The sequence below is a fragment of the Cryptomeria japonica genome, chromosome 8, assembly GCF_030272615.1.
Source record: "Cryptomeria japonica chromosome 8, Sugi_1.0, whole genome shotgun sequence".
Classification (NCBI taxonomy): Eukaryota; Viridiplantae; Streptophyta; class Pinopsida; order Cupressales; family Cupressaceae; genus Cryptomeria; species Cryptomeria japonica.
In genome coordinates, this window is record NC_081412.1 from 653,667,031 (window position 1) to 653,682,756 (window position 15,726).

Below are 15,726 nucleotides of genomic sequence, written 5' to 3' on the forward strand. Positions count from 1 at the left end.
TTAGCCTCTATCCTTGTAAGAGCATGCACTCTTATCACAACATTAGCCATTGTGGAAGTTGGAACATTAACATGGGGTTTGATTTAGGCAAGCCCCTACATGGTACAACACTTTTTCCCTATTTTTAGTGTTTGTGGATGTAGCTCTGGCAATGACAAAGTTACAAATGAGCACAACTAACAATGACAAACTATCCAAGACTTCTAATGAATGAAAATCCTCGAACTAGCATACTAAACACCCTTATCTTGTTACTTTCACCTCTATTTTTACGAGTTATATGTGTAGATATTCCTTATTGCAATTTTTATTGTATTTTGAAGCCTCTATCATCTCCAGACCAAGGCATGCAATGCTTCTATCTAGCATAGTTAGCTTCAAATTTTAGTAATAGATTTATCTCTATATCATCATCTCAAATTTTCCTTACTATTTTTTTATGCCATTCTATATCTACTGCATTCTAATAAAATTACTCATTTTTTAATTGCTAGCCTAGTTCATATATACACACTTTATTATCTCATTCTTTTGCAACAAAGGAACAAATTCCTAGCGCTTATCATTTTACTATCAAAAGTATATTGGGACTAGCAAACAACACCAACATGTAAATCTATAGCAAATTGGAGAGGAATAGAAGTAATCAGAGCAAGAGATGGTCTCAGATCCTCAAGCAAAATAAATAAAATAGGAGGAGAAGAAACAATGGTGGGTGATTATGAATCCTCTGAAATAGCATAATCCTCAAGGTTAATTTAAAAAATAGTAAGGTGGTCATCAATGGCATTCTTCCACCAAGTTGAGGAAGAATGCTTGCGAGCACTACGAAAACACTCAAAAGCCAAATGCTTGTAACAAAGAAGCGCCTACAGTGAAAGGGGGTCATCTCATAGCCCACAACCTCACACTAAGGTCTATCATTAACTTGTAGAATGACCTCACTAGGCAAATCTTTTGAGAGATAATCTTCAACTAAAATGCAAGCAAAGATAGTATGACCAAACAATTTGGTCGTAGAGTCCATCTTCAAGAATCTATCTAAAGTATTACCAATAGCCTCATAGGCTTCATCAAGCCAAAAATGAAGGGGAAGATAAGGTAACCTTACTCGCACAAGAAAAATTTCAATTGAATCTTTAAAAGGATTGAAAGAAGAAACCCAAAGGTACTTAGAAAGAGAATGTGAATCCCAACTCCAAGGCCCACCATCAAGCACAACCTACCAATCAGCTTTAGAATCAAAGAAAACCATGAGAAAACCTCTAGAAGAAGGGTAAAGCTCCAATTTACCCTTGATTAGAGGGGACCAAACCTCTTGAATCCAATAGTGCAAATTGGGAAGAGAAGGCCAAAATAAATTAAAAAACACCTACAAGTTAAGCCTTGCTTAGCAAAACAATCCTCACATTCAAGCTCTTCTTTTCCAAGAGCAATCACAAGAGTATTAGAAGCATAGAGGACTATTGTCTTGATAGAACTCTTTCATTTTTTTGGAAGCACAAAGAGCAGTAGCATCCTTGGCATAGCATCCTCGTTGCTTGGAGCCAAAGGAAATGGTTGCTCTAACACAAGGACAAAGCTTCTCAGGAGAGGATTTCCCACCCATATCTAAAGAAAAAGAAGCTAGAGAGGGACCCATAACAAAGCATCTGGCTTAGGAGACCCCACAATCGAAGCCCCAACCACAACCACCGCATCACTAGTAACAAGTTCTAGGAAGAACCCCCACAAGGAAAAGAAATATCCACCTCTAGATGCAATGGAGGTGGATCCATAGCAAAGGACTAAGCCACAAGAAGGGGAAAGAGTGTAGAATTTGAAAATAATAAAGAGCAATACCAAGAAAGATACATTTCTAAAAACGGAAAAATAATCCTTATTACATATTACATTTCTAATGAATGTTATGTGATTAAACAAAAAAAATTAAAATAAAATAAAAAATTATTTCTTGTTCTATCTTTATTCCTTATATTGCTTTTGAGAGCACATGTGTATTTTTTAAGCTTGTACTTGTAACTTATAAGTTTCATAACCTATTGTTCTGAATTTGAGATTCTTGTAAGAAGAAATTGCCAGCTAATGGCTTTTTGTGCTTTCACTAGTGTTGGTATTGACCTTGAGTTGCATGTGGACTTATTCCTATTAGGAAACTTAGGAGCGCAAATTTCCCTTAATCAAAGCCCCACCTTGCCTACAATACCCAAAAATAACTCCCTTCATGATTCTCATGATGTGATAACCCCACAGTTCAAGTGTTTGATGAACAATTAAAGGAGCTAGACAAGGAATTGGAAGGCTTCTAAAAAAAATTGAGTATAGAACACCTAGCTTGAGAGGATGACCCTTTTATTAATAGTCTAAGGAGATTGATACATGGTGACTCACATGATGTAGATATTTTATGTAGCTTATCTCACATTGTCGACGAAAATACTATGAAGATAACTAGTTGCGCAGAGTTGCTTGGATATATATCTCCTCAAAACCAAATGGGGATACAAGTATTGATACCCATGATGGTACCTTCTATTCCTACATTTACTTATGGCATGTCATTCTTGCACAATATGTTAATGCCACTCACATTAGTTATGGGGTTATGGGTTGGAATCCCATTACTCAATATACTTATGTCCCACCCTCCTCTAATCTCCCTTTTGTTTCTCAATAGGTTCATCATACCATTAACCAATCTACTCCACCTCTTACCTACCATAATGTGCCACCATATACTATTAATTCCACTCCACCTTCATATTCCAACCTTTGCACAAACCAATTTACCTTCAAACTTCGTCATTGATCAAGTACTAGAAAATGTGTCTTCATTACAACAACAGTAGCTTGCATAAGACAAACTCGGTCTCAATGAACCCTTCCATCATATTGTACCTGTTGTCCACATTCATAGACCATTCTAAAGTCTCTCATCGTACAAAACATTTAGACACCACTTTTTGAGAAATACAATGGGAAACGAGACCCTAACACTCATGTGTTGACTTTCACCACTTTATTTAGCAATTTTATTCTTGAGGATGCGCTTATTGCAAAAAAATTAAATGTCATTGAAATATATGGCCTTAAATTGGTTTTGCTGCTTACCTAACAATTCAATTCACTATTTCTCCCAAATATTTAATCAATTCTTATAATGTTTTTAAAATAATATTATTAGACCTCAAGTAACATTAACTAATTTGGTGCATTATAAACAAGGAGTGAAAGAAAAAGTCATTGGTTTTATAGCTAGATATCAAACTCATTATTCACAAATCTAACATCACAAGAATAGATTTTACTTTGAGGGGGGGTCACATAGTCTATCTCCTCTTCTCTTATAGGAATGTTTTTTTCTTCATATAGGGTTTTTGATGCAGGAGCATCCCCGGTTCACAGCAATCTTGCATCAACCAAAAAAACCATTTCCTTTTCTATTTGTTTTCTGTTTGCAGTTTCAGTTTTCCTTTCTGTGTGTCCCGGTTTTGGCACACCGATTTCCTGTGGAGTTGGATTCTACTTGAAGACTTGATCATCCTGCTTGCTTTCTAACCGCATCTCATTTGGATCACTTTTCAGCAAGATATCACTACCAGTTTTCTTGATAGTTTATTGTTACCAGTTGCTTGATACCTATTCTAGTGATCTACCAGAACCCATTCTGAATCTTGCGGAGCCTTGGACGTTGTTCTCGATGTTGCTTGGTGTGTGGCCGACCTTCTGCATTTCATCCTTTGGATTTTCCGGAAGAATCTCTTGGCGGAGGCCGACCTCATTCATTTTTGTATATTAGGGTTTTGATGCTTTTGGGCCAACTAGATCCTTTTGATCGATATATATATTTGTAATCATGCTTTAGAATGTAATTAATAATGATCAAGAGAATCAAGGAGTATCGGTAGTTAGACTGTGCCTAGAAGATAGATCTTTCGATTCAAGCAACCGGTGTGACCTATTCTCCCAGGCCTGTGTGTCGGTATGTTGTAACCTGATTGTTACCGTTTGGATGTAATTAACTTTCATGCAATAAAACTATTTGTTATGCATTGCCTCCATCATATCTGTGTGTTTTTGTTGTGTTAACCCTTGCTGACCGGTTTGGATTGATCTCCTCAAGGTCCCTCCTCACTAGTGACTGCTTCAAGTGGTATCAGAGCGAAGTTCGTTCCAAAGGTTGTGTTTCTTGAATCTTGTTGTAGGGTGGCAGATTGCATATCTGACCTGCAATTGCAGAGGACTAGCGTGGATCAATGGAACGAAGAGGAACTAGGAATGGTGGAGCACGCAAGAATGCAGACCCTGTTGTAATGGAGATGTTGCGAGGAATAGCAGCCTAGTTAGAAGCCATGGAGACAGCCCAAAGAAGAGGTCGACATGTTGAGGATGTGAGCAAAGATGAAGGAGAAGAAGCCCCGATAGAACAAGTGAACCTACTGGTAGTTGATCCGGAGGAGGATAGGTTTTTAAGGGTTTTGAGTAGGGTGAACACTAAACCTCATTTTACCCCATAGGAATATGATGGGAAGTTAGATTCAGATGAATTGATGGATTGGAACTCGGAGATGGAGAAATATTTTGATTTTGAAAATACTGCAGAAGAAAGGAAGGTGAAGTATGCATGTACCCGATTCAAGGGTCATTCATCTCTTTGGTGGGAGCATTTGCAAGTTGATAGGCAAAGAAGAGGTAAAGAAAACATTAAAACATGGGATAGGATGATAGCTAAGTTAAAATCAAATTTTTTCCCGGCAAATTATCAAGTAGATATGTTCTGGAAGTTACAGAATCTGAGACAGAAGGAATCTAGTGTGAAGGAGTACACCGAGGCATTTTACAAGTTGAATATCAAATCCAGACGTGTTACGATGAAATTGAACAAATTGCAAGATATTTGAATGAATTCTGGATGTCTATACAAGATGAACTCGGTATGATCAAATTAGAGAGTGTTGAAGAGGCTTACTGGTATGCAATAAAGGCCAAAGAGAAATTGAATAAGAGACATGAGCAAAGACAGAGAGGTAGAGGTGGAAGATTTACTGGAGGAAGATTTCAAGGAGGAAGAGGAACTAGTACAGATCAGAACAAGGACAAGGAAGTGATCAAAGAAGGTAATTCATACCGGAAGGATGACAGAAATTTCTACGAAAGGAGAGAACCGAATGGTTACCGGAATGAGAACTTTGGAAGACAAGACAAAAGGACGTTCAGAGGAACCTGTTTTAAATGTGGAGGAGAAGGACACTATGCATTTGAATGTAAGAAGTCAAAGGCTATCGGAAGAGCGACAGTGGTGGGGGAGAACCCCACTGGATCAAACAATAAACACCCTAAGCCTTACCAAATAGCATGGATTCAGGATGAACACAAGCTGTTAGTAAGTGAACAATGTTTAGTGAAATTATAAATTGGGAATTATCATGATAAATTTTTGTGTGATATTATGCCTATGGAAATTTGTCATCTTTTGTTGGGAAGACCTTGGCAGTTTGATAGACAGGCAATACATGATGGGAGGAAGAATACATACACTATTATGGCCAATAGGATGAAGCAAACCTTGTTGCCTTTGGAGGAACCTTTGAAGAATGAAGTATGTACAAATACCAGAATCTGTCTTGTAGATAGAAGGAAATTTATGGATGGACTGAGACATGAGAATATGTGTTTTGCCTTAATTCCTAAGAAGACTAAGAGACCGGAACTAGAGGGAGAACACTCGACAGAAATAAGAGATTTGTTGACAGAGTATGGAGACATCATTTCAGATAATGTACCTGATGGATTGCCACCTGTTAGAAGTATTAGTTATTGCATGGACTTAGTTCCCGAAGCCAATTTACCTAACAAAGTTGCACACCGGCAGAGAATGAAGAACTAAATAGACAAGTATATGAGCTATTGAAGAAAGGTTTGATCAGGGAAATTTTGAGCCCTTGTGCAATACCAGTAGTATTAGCACCTAAGAAGAATGGAGAATGGAGGATGTGTACCGATTCAAGAGCAATAAACAAGATCACAGTGAAATACTGGTTTCCCTTGCCTAGGATGGATGACATAATGGATTGTTTGAGTGGAGGAAAGTACTTTACAAAGATAGATCTGAAGAGTGGATATCATCAAATCAAGATCAGAGAAGGTGATGAATGGAAGACAACATTCAAGACAAATGAAGGATTATATGAATGGTTGGTGATTCCTTTTGGACTGACTAATGCACCAAGTACTTTCATGAGGCTAATCAATGAGGTCTTGAATAAATTCTTGGGTAAGTTTGTTATTGTGTACTTGGATGACATTCTGATTTTCAATAAGACAGAAGAGGGGAATTTGTTGTAGTTAAGACAAGTTTTGCAGGGGTTGAGAGAAGAAAAGTTACTGATCAATATCAAGAAGTGCACTTTCATGAAGGATGAACTAGTCTATTTGGGCTTTGTGATATTTGAGGATGGTTTGAAGATGGACCCTGAGAAAGTGAAAACCATTGTGAAGTGGCCTACACCAGAAAGCATTGGAGAGGTAAGATCATTTCATGGATTGGCTAGTTTTTACCGGAAGTTTATCAGAAATTTCAGTTCAATTTGTAATCCTATGACTGAGACCATGAGGGGAGATAGGAAGGAATTCAAGTGGACCACCAGAGCAAACAAAAGTTTTGAGTTGTTGAAATAGAAAGTGACTGAGCAACCTGTGTTGACTTTACCGGATTTCGATAAGGTATTTCAACTGGATTGTGATGCAAGTGGAACAACAATAGGAGCAGTTTTGAGTCAAGAAGGGAGAGCAATAACATATTTAAGTGAGAAATTGAATGATGCTCGGAAGAGATATTCAGTATATGATCAGGAATTTTATGCCATAATTCAAGCCTTGAAGAAATGGAGACATTACTTACTGCCTAAGGAGTTTGTGTTGTATATAGACCATCAAGCTTTGTAATATTTGAGCAGTTAGAGTAAGTTGAATCAAAGACATATGAGATGGGTAGAGTTCTTGCAGAGTTACACCTTTGTGTTGAAATATAGAAGTGGGAAATCTAACAAAGTTGTTGATGCATTGAGTAGGAGAAGGAATTTGCTGACAGAAATGAGAGTGACAGTATTAGGTTTTGAAGATTTGAAGACCTTGTATGATGAAGACCCAGATTTTGCAGAACCTTGGAAAGCATGTAGAGAACCGGTTATGGTTAATAGGAGCAAATGGTTGGATTACTTCATTCAAGATGGGATTTTATTCAAGGGAGTTCAATTGTGCATACCTAAAATTTCCATGAGAGCGAACCTGATAAAAGAGAAGCATAGAGGAGGTTTAGCTGGATACTTTGGCATTGATAAAACAGTTGCATTGGTGAGTGAGCAATACTTTTGGCCCCATATTCATAAAGATGTTAAGAGATATGTGCAAAGTTGTTGAGTTTGTCAAGTTGCAAAAGGCAGTAGTCAGAATGTGGGATTGTATAAACCTTTGACAGTACCAGTAAGACCTTGGGAGGATATAAGTATGGATTTTGTATTTGGCTTACCTAAGACACCGAGAGGGAATGATTATATATTTGTGATAGTGGATGGATATTCAAAAATGGCTCATTTCATACCTTGTAAGAAGACATCAGATGCATTGCATATAGTAGACCTATTTTTCAAGGAAGTGGTAAGATTGCATGGATTACCTAAGAACATAGTTTCAGAAAAAGACACTAATTTTGTTGGCTATTTTTGGAGAACACTTTGGAAAAAGATGAAGATAGATTTAAAGTTTAGTTCTACTTTTCATCCACAAATTGATGGACAGACAGAAGTAGTTAACCGGAGTTTGGGAAACTTGTTGAGATATTTAGTGGGAGATAAAACCGGAAGTTGAGATTTGATCCTTGCACAAGCAGAGTTTGCCTATAACAATTCAGTGAATAGAAGCACCAGAAAAACACCTTTTGAGATTGGTACCGGATTGCATCCTAAAGGAATAGCAGAATTGAGAGACATTAGCAGTGAAGACCGAAAGAGTTCAGAAGCAGAAGAATTTGCAGATCACATGGCAGCATTGCACATTCAGTTAAACAACACTTGGAAGACATGAATAGCAAATACAAGGAGAAGGCAGATGAGAAGAGGAGACATAAGGAATTTGAAGTTGGCGATGAGGTGATGGTCTATTTGAGAAAAGAGAGATTCCCACTTGGAACTTATAATAAGTTGTAGATGAAGAAGTTTGGACCCTGTAAAATCTTGAAAAAGTTTAGTTCTGGTAATGCATATGAGGTGGAGCTACCGGATAGTTGAAGTATTTCACCTATATTCAACATTGCAGATCTTCATGAGTACCATGAACCAGAATTTAGTAAGGACAGTATTACAAAATTGAAGAAAAAAATTTCCCGGAAGGAACAAGATCAGATTGAAGAGATTTCGGACAGTAAGATTGGGCGTAGTACCCAAAGCAGTCAGTACAAAGAATATCTTGTGAAGTGGAAGAACAAACCAGTAGAAGATTCATCTTGGATTTCTCAGGCAAAGGTAGACCGCCTTGGTTTTCCTCTGACCCCGGCAAAGTGAGAGGCTCACTTTTTATTAACCTTGGATGTCTGATGCAAGAGCATCCCCGGTTCACAACAATCTTGCATCAACCAAAAAAAATATTTCCTTTTCTGTTTGTTTTTTGTTTGCAGTTTCAGTTTTCCTTTCTATGTGTCTCGTTTTGGCACACCAGTTTCTTGTGGAGTTGAATTCTACTTGAAGACTTGATCATCCTGCTTGCTTTCTAAACGCATCTCATTTGGATCACTTTCCGACAAGATATCGCTTTTGTAGGATTTGAGAAATACAAATCCACAGAACCCAAAGAAACCTGCATGCAAGAAACCTGTCACAGAAAAAGAGAGAGAACGAATACAAGGGTTTTGGCTCTGACAAAGAGAAAAGATTTATTATCAGAGAAAAATGAATCAAGAATATGAATAATACAAGAGATCAATCCTTATAAAGGAGATCAACACCAAAAGGAAAACCTAACCCTAAGGTGTGTGCATTTAATAATTAAATATTAATTATTAAATGACTAATGTATGCATAAAGAGAAATCTTAAGAGGAGAGTAAAGTTAATTAATTACTTTACTCTAACACCCCCCCTTAAGATGAGCTACAATGCAGCTACAAACAATGCAGAAGAAAGCAAAGGAACTACAATGCAAAAGAGAGTCCCGGCAACAAGGCCTGATCAGGTACCCGAATACAAGAAAATCTCTATAAAGCGGAGTAAAGGAGAAAACCCAGTGGGAAAAAAACTCCTCTCCAAAAAGAGATAAAGAATCATGCTGAAAAGAAAAAATGAAGGAAGGAAGGCCTCACTGAGACCCCCCAAGGACAACTTCCTTCACCCCAAGCATTGAGCGCAACTGAAGATAGCGCGGAGATGCCAAAGGTTTAGTAAAGATGTCAACAACCTGCTCCTCTGTAGGAATGTACTCCAAGATGAGAGAACCATCCTGAATCAACTACCTGATGAAGTGCATGTGGATTTCAATGTGCTTTGTCCGCTGATGCTCCACTGGGTTGTGAGAAATATGTATGGCACTCTGATTGTCACACCACAGAGTAGTGGGACAATCTGGAGGAAACCCAAACTCTGTCATCGACTGCCGAAGCCATAAAACCTCCTGACTGGCTAACACTGCTGCACGGTACTCAGCCTCTGTAGATGATAATGCAATAGCAGACTTCTTCTTGCAAGACCATGTGATAGGACCAGAACCAAGGCAAAAAATGAAGCCAGAAGTAGACTTCCGATCATTGACATCACCAGCCCAATCGAAGTCAGTGAAGCCAATGATGTGAGGGGATCCTGAAGTGTAGTGAATGCCATAATGTGTGGCGCCCCGAATGTACCTCAAAATACGTTTGGCTGCTTGCCAATGGCTCTCATGAGGATCATGCGAGAACTGAGAGACAAGGCCAACCGCAAAGGAAAGATCAGGACGAGAATGTGTCAAGTACAACAAACTGCCAACCAACTGCCTGTATAAAGTGGGGTCTACTGAAGGAGTATAGCAAGTGGAAGACAAAACAACACCTGACTGAAATGGAGTGGGGGCAGACTTGCAATCAAGCATGCCAAATCGTTGAAGCATATCAAGAGCATACTTCTCCTGAAATATGGATATCCCATCCGAAGACTGAATAACCTATAGACCCAGAAAGAAGTGCAAGAGACCAAGATCTGTCATCTCAAACTGCTCCATCAAAGCTCTCTGAACACTCTGAATCATGGAGGATGAGCTACCTGTAATGATGAGATCATCTACATATAGCACAAGAATCAAAAGATCACCCTCCTGACGCTGAATATACACTGTGTGATCGGAATGACAGCGTGTGAAGTGAGAAGAAAGCAAAAAAGAGTCCATCTTCTCATACAGAGCCCTAGGGGCTTGTTTGAGACCATACAATGAACGTCGAAGTCTGCAAACCAAAGAAGTGTCCTGCACAAAACCTTGAGGCTGCTCCATATAGATCTCCTCATGTAGGTCTCCATGCAAGAAGGCACTCTTCACATCCATCTGAAACACTGTCCATCCCTATGAAGCTGCAAGTGAAAGTACTAGGCGTATAGAATTCATCTTGGCGACAGGAGCAAAGGTCTCAGCGTAGTCAATACCCTCTACCTGAGAGAACCCCTTCGCAACAAGACGAGCCTTATACTTATCAATAGAACCATCTGCAGCATACTTGGTACGATACACCCACTTGCACCGAACCAACTTTCTTCCCTTAGGAAGAGGACAAAGATCCCAAGTATGATTCTTCATCAAAGAAGAATACTCCTCATCCATGGCCCTATCCCACTCAAGGTGTCCTGTCACCTCTGAAAACTTTTGAGAATCAGCTGAAATGGCATGACTCAAAAGACTAGAACCAGATGTCTGAGCACGAGTGCGACGAGTATCGGAAGGATCACCTGCCAAAGAACCAGCTGCATCAACAGTATCACGGGCCCACTTCGGCAAAGACGGAGCAACTGGTGGTGGTGGAGAAGGTGGATCATCATCTACATCATCCTTAAGAGATAAGTAATCCTCAAGAGATGAAGAGGAAGGAGTAGGCAATGAGGGAGAAGCTGGTGATGGAGAATCCATCTGAGGATAGAGCTCATCAAACTGGACATCCTGCCGAAACAGGACCTCTCTGGAATCAGGATCAAACAACCTGTATCCTTAACATCCTCACAGTAGCCAACAAATATGAGTGGTCGGCTCTTCCTCTCCATGGCTATCTGTTGAGCATCAGGAATAAATGCCCAAGCCTCACTACCAAAAACTCGGAATGTAGAAACATCAGGCTTGACATGGGTCCAAGCCTCCTCAGGAGTCATATGTCGCAATGCCTTATGGGGCATCCGATTCTAAATATAATTGGCACAATTGACTGCCTCAGCCCAAAATGAAGAACTCATAGCTCGAGACTGTATCATACAATTTGCCATCTCCCGTAAGGTTCTGTTCTTTCTCTCAGCAACACCATTTTGCTAAGGGTGTAAGGAACAGTGAATTGATGCTGTAAACCATGCTCAGTGCAAAAATCTCTGAAACCCTGATTAACATACTCCCCCCCATTTTCTGTGCGTATCCTCCTGATAGAAAGTCCGGATTGCTTCTCCACAAATGTCTTAAAAATCTTGAAGGAGTCAAAGACATCAGACTTGTACTTAAGAAAGTACACCCATGTACGTCTGGAGAAGTCATCAATAAAAGTGAGCACATAACAGGCCCCTGAAAAAGAAAGAGTTGGAAAGGACATAAGATCACTATGGACCAACTTTAGGGCTGCCCTAGCACGAGAGGCTCGACCCTTAGGAAAAGGATCTCGATGATGTTTGCCAAGGACACAACCACGACATACACCATCCGTACAAGAAATCTGTGGAAGCCCAATCACAAGTGCCTGTGTACTCATCTGCTGTAGATATCTGTAATTGACATGGCCAAAACGCTCATGCCAAAGCCTACTCGCTGAATCTGCATGTGCTATAAGAGAGGAACCAACAGTGTCTGAACTCTCAAAGCCATCAAAACTATATAAGTGAGATGCAGAATCCACACTCCCAGTAGCCACAACCAAGTCAGGATCATGAAGATCTCGAATAACCACATCATGAGGTGAGAACTCAACTGTCTTACTAGAGCCAGAGTGGCAAATCTGATAAACAGATAGAAGGTTTGTCAAAATGTTAGGAACTAAAAGCACATCCTGAAGACAACCACCATCCAATGAAACAGTACCGAAACCCTGAACGGAAAGTTGTGCTGCATCACCAACTACAATATGTCTAGTGCCTGTAGGGGCAAGAGCGGTGACCAAATCCTCTGTGTGTGTCATATGGTAAGAGGCACCAGAATCTAGAATCCAAGTGGACGCTGAGGACAATGCTCGTGCAGAAAGAGCATGACCTTTCCCTATGGGTTGTGAAGGAGGCTGTGGTGCACTCATATTATGCTGCTGCATGGCTTCCTCCAAAGCCTCTAAACGTTTCCAACACCTGGAAACGGGATGTCCTTCCTTGCCACAAAAACTGCAAGGATCACCTGAGTTCTTCTTAGTCTTGGAGGAAGACTCACCAGACTTTGAAGATTTGCCCTTTTTAGAATTGAATTGTGGTTTTGAATCAGACTTAGGTGGTGGCTTGGAGGGATTCTCACTAGCCTCTGAATCTTTCTTAGGCTTCGGTTTCTGCTTCTGTTTTCCTTTGGAGGACTGGGCTACCAATGTTTGGTTCTGTGAACCTGAAAGTGAATCCAACTGCTTAAGCTTAGCTTGCTCACGAGTCAAACGATCACAAAAGATCTCAAAAGAAGGCATGACATGTCGAGCACCCAAGGCATCCATGGTGGAATAGAAGGTCAAAGAGAAGATCTGAAATGGACCCCGAAGCTTGGAGAGGATCAGGAAAATGCACTCTGTATCAGTCTTAGTCTTACCACAACCCTGCAAGATAGATCGTTGCTATTTGAACTTCATCAGAAAGTCCTCAATAAAGGGAAACGAAACAGGTACCAAAGAAGTTAACTCTGCCTCAAGCTGCAAAGCTCTGAACTCGTTGACAGTACCAAAAAGTCCTTCAAACTTAGTCCAAATGGCTTGAGGTGTGAGACAACCCTCAAGATGAAACTGGAGACTGTCGGAAATGTGTAAAGCCATCAATCCCATAGCCTGATCCATATTGTTCCTATGCTACATAACCTCAAAGGGACGTGTCAACTGAGGTTGAATCTCATCCAAACAGAACCATAATCCTCTAGACTGGAGAAGAGTCATCATGCGACCCTTCCGAGTGTGGTAATTATGTGGTGTGAGAGAGTCAATAGGTTTGTCAGCCATCCTGTGAACTGTGCCTCAACTGCTCTGAATTTTTTAATTATTATTAAGTGGTCTTTCAGAACTAGACAGAAGATGCAGAAGGGGTTTTTTTTTTTTTTGTATTGGTGTTTTTATATTCTGGTTTTCTGATGTAAATAACAGAAAGCAAGAAAAACACCCCCCCACAATGCAAAAAAAATAATCCCCAGTACAAACTGAAAGCCTGAAAATGATAGAAAGCAAGAACTGGTTGAGACAAAATTATGAGCACCTGAAGAATTTACTGATGAAATAGACTATAGATCTGGAAAGAGCACAGAACCACCTTTCCGACGCCTATTCGCTTTCGAAAAACGGAGCAAAAAAGAGCAAGTTATGCCCCTCGAAGTGCAAAAAGGCTCATCGGGACTTTGACTGCAAAAAAATGCAATCAAAATGGAGAAATTTGAAAAAATTCCTGCACCATTAGAACGGGCTCGGAGTCAACTTTCCAACACCTATTCGTTTTTGAAAAACGGAGATCGGACGCCCAAGTTATGCCCGATTTTGTAAAACAGCTCCAAAAAGCCCAGATAGGCCCTTACAGCCCTCAAGGGCTAAAAAAAATAAGCCCCTGGTCCGCTGGGCGACCAGGGGCTAGCGCTGGTGGCTGGCGGTGCAGGGGCGGTGGCGGCGCGCGGGCGTCGGGAGGGCGGCGCTTGGGCGGCGCGCGGGCGGCGGGCTGCGCCGGCGGCGCGACGGTGGCTGTCGGGCCGCGGCCGGTGGTTACCGCCGGCGGCGGTGGCCTAGTAGTGGCCGTCGGGAGGCGCACCGGCGACGCGTGCCTCCAAAGGGCTGCGCCTTTTAAAAAGTCAAAAAACTACGTTTTTTTTTTGAAAATCTGCCTCGTGTTGCGTGCCCTAGGGTCGTACGGCCTTGGAGCAAAAAAAATTTTGCCTTCTGGAGCAACGGTGTCCAAATCGGATGAATTTTATATGAAATAGGGGTTTTTGAGCGCTACGAGCTCAACGGTGAGGTCCGTTTGGGCTCAAAGTGCACCGAAAAAAAATACCCCCTATTCCAAAATAAAAAACAGAAGACAAACACAGATCTGATGCAACCAAAACCTGGATCTCAAAATCTTTCAAAAGTCTGAACAAGCTGCAGCAGATCTGACTCTGATACCATGTAGGATTTGAGAAATACAAATCCACAGAACCCAAAGAAACCTGTATGCAAGAAACCTGTCACAGAGAAAGAGAGAGAACGAATACAAGGGTTTTGGCTCTGACAAAGAGAAAAGATTTATTATCAGAGAAAAATGAATCAAGAATATGAATAATACAAGAGATCAATCCTTATAAAGGAGATCGACACCAAAAGGAAAACCTAACCCTAAGGTGTGTGCATTTAATAATTAAATATTAATTATTAAATGATTAATGTATGCATAAAGAGAAATCTTAAGAGGAGAGTAAAGTTAATTAATTACTTTACTCTAACAGCTTTCAGGTTCCTTGACAGTTTCTTGTTAACAGTTGTTCCTGAGACCTATTCTAGTGATCTACCGGAACCCATTCTGAAGCTTGCAGAGCCTTGGACATTGTTCTCGATGTTGCTTGGCATGTAGCCGACCTTCTACGTTTCATCCTTTGGATTTTCCAGAAGAATCTCTTAGCGGAGGCCGACCTCATTCATTTCTGCACGTTAGGGTTTTGATCCTTTTGGGCCGACCAAATCCTTTTGATCAATATATATATATATATATATATATATATATATATATATATTTGTAATCATGCTTTAGAATGTAATTAATAAGAATCGAGAGAAACAAGGAGTATTGGTGGTTAGACTGTTCCTAGAAAATAGATCTTTCAATTCAAGGTCCCGATGTGACCTATTCTACCAAGCTTGTGTGCCAGTATGTTGTAACCCGGTTGTTACCGGTTCGATGTAATTAAGTTTCATGCAATAAAACTATCTATTATGCATTGCCTCCATCATATATGTGTGTTTCTGTTGTGTTAACTCTTGCTGACCGATTTGGACTGATCTCCTCGAAGTCTCTCCTCACCGGTGACTGCTTCAGTTTTGTAGTTCTCATCTTGTAGAGAGCATATCTTACCCTCATTTAGGGAGGATATTTTTTCACTTATTTTTTCTCTTTTTTACGAGTGCATTGTACTTGGATGCATTGATGCTAGTACCTACTCTTTTTTCTTGCCTAAGTTGTGCTTAAGGGGGGATGTCAATATAGATTAATCACCATCTTAGTTGTCAAGTAGTTATGCCTATGTGGAGAATTAGTTGAAGTGGTAGGTAGGATATTTCTCCTCTATATACACCTCCACTCCTAATATAATAACCCAATCACTCAATCAATCTTCTACC